Source organism: Adiantum capillus-veneris, chromosome 16 (genome assembly GCF_014529385.1).
Source record: "Adiantum capillus-veneris isolate H3 chromosome 16, ASM1452938v2, whole genome shotgun sequence".
In the NCBI taxonomy this organism is placed as follows: domain Eukaryota; kingdom Viridiplantae; phylum Streptophyta; class Polypodiopsida; order Polypodiales; family Pteridaceae; genus Adiantum; species Adiantum capillus-veneris.
Window position 1 is genome coordinate 149,572,258 of NC_140946.1, and position 7,455 is coordinate 149,579,712.

Here is a 7,455-nt window from a genome sequence, read left to right on the forward strand (position 1 = left end):
AAGACCCTTACCTCTCATGTCTTCCAACAGGTTGTATGGAAGACATAATGCAAGAAATTTAGGCCATGCGATATCAAGACCCTTACCTCTCATGTCTTCCAACAGGTTGTATGGAGCCATACCATGTCCAAGAGGGAAGTCTTGGAGGTTGATACGATGTCGAGTCCTCTTAGCTTCCTTGGTCTCCTTTGCCTTCTTGCCTCGTCCATGGTCACTTCATGATGTGACTCCTTCTTTCTATTTACCTTTTCTTTGGCCATGCTTAATGCCATTTGCTTCCATGTCAACCTCATTTGAGTTTGTCACCTCTACCACATACACATTTGGATGTGGCAAAGGTGGAACTCCTTCTACCCCCTGTGGAGATGGTCTTGGTCCATTTGGCCTTTGTAAAAGCCTTTGTTGTTGACCAATTCCTTCACGTGCATTCCTCATTGGGTAATTCAAGTTAGGTCTCCTTGGCTCCCCACGGGGCCAAGGGCAATTATAAATCCCATATCCAGACTCTCCTCAATTCCAACATTCCAAGACTCTCCTAGGTCGTGGGACTGTCTCTTCTGACTTCTTTGCTTGTCCCTTTGGACCTACAACTTGTGCAAGGTGAATTGACAGGCTGCTTAAAGATTCATTTAACTTCTCAATCACTTCAGCCGTTACCTCAGGAAGCTCCCTAGATGTGGATGCTTGTGACTTACCTTTGGGTCTAAGACCTTCTATTGGAACCTCTCTTCTTAGGAACTTGAGTTTCCTATACTTCTCAACAGCCCTAGTTTCCACTGCATCAAAGGTAGCAGGTGTACCCGCCTCAACTTTTACCTTAAGGTTAGGAAAGAGTCTGGCTTGAACCTCTTCTTCTTTAGAAATTCTACACCATCACCAGGATTAGAAACATTTCATATCCATAGAGTACAAAGACATAGAAACTTTTGCTTGTACAAGTAGTAGTCATCTAAGTCTTTTTGCTTATGAGGAACAATGTCTTGCCATAATGTTTGAGTGTTTTGGGGATCAAAGAAGTATTTCTTGAAACAATTCAAAAATTCCGTGTAACTGTCCTTAACTTCCTCAGGCAAAGAATCTAACCAAGTGGTAACATCTTTCCTAAGGACCACCTCAAACATTTTCACACGTAATACGGCAAGACATCTTGAAATTCTCTAAAAACATTATCCATGGTCTATGCATGACCTAATGATTAAAACAAAATAAGAATATAGAAATCCAAACTAAGGTCGTACCTAATGAGAGGCAAAATAGCATTTATCTCAGCCAGCCTAAGAGGGCCCAAAATTCTACGAATTACTCATTGAAATTGCAACTTCGTACTAACAATTATGTGCACCTTTTGACTTGCAATTGGAATGAAGGATCATAAAAATTCTTGTGATTCATGCAAACTACTTGACTATGTTAAAGGTTGAACCTACCCGAAAAGATACACAAGCCCTTCTCAATGGGGGCACCAAAATTGAGGCGGTTTGAGGTGGGCAACAAGAGAGGTGACCTCTAAACACCCCTCAAGGCTCCTGTGCTACTCAATTGGGACTGGGGAAATTGTATGCAAGGAACAACAACAACAAACCCATAGCCAAACAAGTAAAGGGGCACCACCTAGTTAGAGAGATAACTAGGATGCAAAAGAAGAGAATCCTTGAGAAATACAAGCAACAAGGAAGGGTACACTATCAGTAATATCAATGCTACAAATACACACACCAAACACACACACACACACACACACACACACACACATAGGAGTTTTGTGCAAGAATTAAGCTTCAATTTAAATCATTGACATGGGTGTATAAGCAGCTTGGAGGAGAGTCAAGAGACACAATGAAGCTTGATGATGTTGCAATCTACACATTATCTTAGGGTTATGAGAACTCTCTCACTATACAACCCTCTTATAATGTTTTCCTAAGCAACAAAACAAACACAAAAGCTCTTGAGTCACATACAAGCAAATACTACAAAGAATCTCAAAATGAAAATGCGTCACCTTAAACCAAACGAGATGAGGTTGCCAAGCATGAATTAGAGAGACTCAAGAGAGTTTTGAACCATGGTTGTACCCAACTTATTGATTCAATTGATGCGCAAGAGTAAGTATGACTTTGATTGGAAGTTATGAATCACTCACTCCCTTGCAATGCTACAAATAGCTCAAAGAAGCTTTCCTATACACCACAAGTAATGGTGCATAGAGAGATCACTCTCTCTCCCTACAACTAAGATGGTGGATGGTATGCTCAAAGTAGTGAGAAATAGTGTAGAGATCATGCCATTTACAAAGAAAAAAGGACTCTATTTATAGGTGAGGTGAGCTCTTATTAGGATAAGACCTAATCAACATTTGCATAGAGAGATCACTCTCTCTCCCTACAACTAAGATGGCGGATGGTATGCTCAAAGTAGTGAGAAATAGTGTAGAGATCATGTCATCTACAAAGGGAAAAGGGCTCTATTTATAGGTGAGATGAGCTCTTATTAGGATTAGACCTAATCAACATTTTCATAAAAAACCATGTTTATAAAATTCTTTATATGTTCTTATGAGAGTGGGCCTCTCTTGTCTCTTGAATCACATGGATGTGGGCTCAAGATGAGAGAATTATTGAGGTGAAATAGAGAAGATTCTAGAGAGGTGAGTGATTTTTTGTGTGAGGCTGCATACTCCAAGGTAGAGTAGAGTGGGTGCAATTTACAAGAAGGGTTAGTCATTAGTGTTAATAGTTTGTATTTAGTAGGTTGGGGTGAAATTACATGGAATATGAACTCAAGGTGCATTATATGATTTATAAAATGATAAAAACAAAAATAAGAATGAGAATATACACAATTAAATGGAAACCACAAGATGGAAAGGGAATTTTTCACCTATCTCCTCCAGTGAATGAAGCGGTTGTAGAATTTTGTCGGTGTGGTTTTTGTGATCATGGAAAAGTTGAATTTTCCATGATCAAACTCCTCCTTTTGCAAATCTTGAGCTTTTTTATTTCTGACTTTTTCTTTTTCTTGTGAAAGGATGAAGAGGTTATGGTAATATGAGTTTGATTCTAGAGAGAGAAATTAAGCTATATGTGTATAGAGATGATAATTTTGAGCTATAGAGTAAGGGAGAGATGGAAATGGTGAAGAAGATGAAAAAAGCTATGAAAGTTGCAGGTTTGAGTGAGGGATGGAGAGGAATGAGAGAGTGTGTGTGTGTGTGTGTGTGTGGAAGTAGGAAAGGAGGTGAGAGAAGACTATGGGTTACTTTGCAAGAAAAGTGGGCAAACTGGGGTCCACTCAAAACATCCTATCTCACTGGTGGTAGCTCCAAACATCATGAAAAAACTTGAGGTGATTATTCAGCTTAAGGGATACATTTTCTCTGTTGACACTTCTTCAAATTTCGAGCGGAGATAGGCGCCAAAAATCTCACCAAAAAGCCTGTTTTTTATGCCTGCAAAAGTCTTTTAGTGGCCCCCTCCTTTGTTAAATTTGCACAATGCATCCAAGAGTGAGCCCCTCCTTTGTCATATCATTATACAAAGAATCCAAGTTACCTTTACACATGCATGGAGGAGGATTATTGATGAAATGAGAAATATATATATGGTGGGACTAGTGTATGGACTATTCATAGATTTTAGCTCAATGAGCACATGGTGTTAGAATAATGAGTATAAAATAAGAAAAAATATGAAAGAATTATGGATATGGAAAAAGATATTGGAATCATATGATATGGTCCCTCTTTTGTATTGTTTTGGGTGAAGGAGGAAAATGTATGAAAATAATCTAATAAATGTAACTAAGGGAGTAGAAATCAATTTTTTGTTTTCACAAGGGTGATAGTGAAAATGTGGGGGTGATTTGCATAAAAGAAAAATATGAGGTTAGAGTATGTACACATTGGAAAAAAATATACTTATGGTCCAAGAGGATGAAAGAAGACATACATAGGTTTAAAAAAACAGACACATAGGTATAAATATTTAAATAAAATATCAAAATAATTATAAAAATCCTTATATTTAGGCCATATATACAATGAAATATTTACACACAAAAAATGCCATAATATACTTTGTTTAAATTTTTTTGGTTCAACTAGCCCAATGATTAGCTAATTGAGGGTTTTTAAGGAGATATGGGAAAAGTCCCCTATCTCGCACACGCCTATGTACAGTCAAAGGGTGAGGATAACCAGAGTGTTTGAGTGATTTGATAGGGTGAGGTAGCTCACTATGGCAATTTTGGATAGCCATAAAACAGCTATCAGTACAAGAGACATATTATCTTCAATTGAACACTTGGGAGACAAAGTGTCGCAAGTATGTAACCTTTTCATATGCATACACTTTGAAACTTTAACACTAGAATGGTAACAGGACACTTTTATGTCCTTAGACACTTTTGTGTCCTGTTAAGTGACCATTTTGCTTGAATTATTTGAAGAGTATGAGAATGGATTTCTAGGTGCTATATATCAACAAAGTTGCCTTATGAGCTGAAAAAAACTTAGCATTGTTTTTGGAGTATCGATCTCACCATTAACCTTACTCTTGCACAACATTTTTGAACCTAAACTGTGTGAAAAACGGGTCCTGTTTTTGGCTTTTTTTCAATTTTTGGCAACTATACCACTCTAAACTTCATGTTTGTGAGGTTTAGATGGCTAGAGGTTAGGCCTTCATAGTTCTCAACATGTTTTGATGCTTCTAGGGAGAGCTAAGTGTTAAACTTGAAAGTTATGACCAATTTACAAGAATTGCATAATCCTGTTTTTTGGCCAAAATTAGCACTTTTATGATTTTTTTGGGGGCTTTCTTGATATCCAAATTTAATTTTGATTGTGTAAGTGTAATATATAACATAAATCTACTCTTCCTTGAGTTTTGGGGGACCTAATATGCTATATAGCATAGTCTATGATGATGGTTGAGTTTTGATTGAAGAATACGATACATTTTAGAGTGGCAAGTATAACTTTCTCAATATTGCTAGTTTCTTAGGCCAATATAATTGTGTGTATTTTGTAGGTAGTAACCGTATCTAATCATAGACTACAAACTTTGCTAGATATTGAGTAGTTTCTATTGGTTTCTAGAGGTCATAATGCTAAACCCAGTTTTTTCATGTTCGCTGTATTTAGCACTTTATCATTGCCCCCAAGGTTCCAATTGTAAGAGATCCATTATCATTTTGACATGTTCCATGGCTCCTTTTGAATCCAAAGGCCCAAAGGGAACTAAGAAAACATGTATATAGTATTTGTATTGAGCGTGACTATAGAAACTTTGATGATAGGTCCGCAGAATGGCAAAAATGCAACTTTTTTGTACCTATTTTTTTTTCCCAAAAACAATTAGTGAGGTAAAAGCAACCATATGTTTTGGTCACCAACCCATTTAATTTAATGGGGTATTTTATCTCATGTCCTACAAAAATCCCCACTCTTATGTATATGCAATCAACCGTAAGAAATTGCTGTTTTGGGAAAAATGCACTGGTGCATCAACTTTGGAGACTTGTAGTGACCAAGGGATGAGAAAAATTACAAGTTTCGCATTTTTTCCATATGTAGTAGTTATTGAACTATAAGCTCATGAAAGGATTTTTCAAAATGAGTGGATCTAATATGGTTTTGGAATTTTTTCCCAAGACCCTGAAAGGACACTTTTATGTCCTGTTAGGTTACCATTCTAGTGTTAAGACATTAATGAAGAACATTGCAATGATACAAGTTAGATAAATTTTCTATGCATTTTGTTTAATGGATTTCCACTAAGGTAACAAACATATATCATTGTAAGTATGTACAAGAGACATGTTATCTTTTGATTGACGCTCCCACATCCATTTGGCATTTTCAAAAGGATAGTTCTTAAACATAATAAGATAAAAATGAAATACCTTACCATTTTATAGAACCTTATCTTCATGAGGCATGATACTTTCTAGCTGAAGTACCTCTTCCTCACCTTCAAATTGTGGAGGATTTCTTGCTATAGGCTCTATTGGTGGTGTATCCTTGTAAGCCTTAAACAAGCTAACATGGAATACATTGTGAATTGGCCAATGGGAAGGTAGCTTTAGCTTGTATGCCATTTCGTTTATGGCCTTAGAATCTGGAATGACCATAATATCTGCATACCAATTCAACATGATACTTTTGAGGCCCTTTGAACTCTTCTTGCCAACTTTTGCTCGTTGTATGGCTTATACGAGCTTTGGGAAACTTTAAGAGTACCCAATCATCTTCTTTGATTGAAGAGTTCTTATATGCTTGTCAAATGTATCCTTTTTCTTTTTCTATGCAATTGATATAGCTTGTTTGATCTTAGCAAATGCTCATTATGCTTGTGACTATGTTCAATTGCTACAAAGACCTTCCCATGAATGTTTGAAATATGAGGGACTTTTGACCTTCCTTTGATTACCTCAAAAGGTGTTTTTCTTGTAGAATGATGGATAGTGTTAATGCATACTCAACAAGAACTAATTAATTTACCCATTGATTACATTGATCTACTTCAATTATATAGGGTTTGAGTAGATAAAGTACTATGGAATTTACAATTTCACTTTGGCCATCCGTTTGAGGCTGGTAGGCCAAAGAAAAATTGAACTTTGTACCCAAATTTTCAAATAATCCTCGCCAAAAACTACTAGTAATTCTAGGATCTTTATCTGAGATAATTGAAGACGGTAAACCATGATACTTAGAATATTGAGGAATGAAGAGAGTTTCCATGTGATTTGCCTTGATAGTCTTCTTGACAGGTATAGAATGATCTTGTTTACTAAACATGTCAACTATCGTCCATATTCTTGTATTATTATGAATTGACTTTGGAAGCCCAAAGATAAAGTCCATAGCTATACCTTTTCATGGAGAATTATGTTAACTGAGCCAACGTCAGTTAATAAGAGCTGCTAATGATAAAAGCTTTATAGATACATATTGAATATAAATACGAAGAAGCAGTGAAGACTGGAGGTACACATTTTTCACATTTTTCCAAAATGGCCATGTATTGTAAATTTTTTGATTTATTTATGTTGAGATGTCGAGCTCTACACCTTGAGCTGGCATCCACTATGGGTCTTGGCCGCTTACGGCATTTACTCGCTGGCGTGTTAGGTGACCGACACAGAGGATCTCTGCCAGTGATTCTACAGCTGGACTACACTTATAGTGCCAGCCTAGTACGCTTCTAGCGAGTTCACACTTAGTGACTGCATGTACATATGTGCTACTTTTCAGCTTTAGCACTTAGTCATTTTTGTACTCTCTTTTCTGTGAAGAAGAAGAAGAAGCTTTCCATCTCAGTGTGCTTTGTGCTTGTCTTGTGTATCTCTCTTGCATCCTCATTCTTTACATGGTATCAGAGCCTGGTGCAGGCAAGAGAGGCTAAGAGAGCAAGAGCATCACAATCCCTTCGTTCGCAATCCACGACCAGA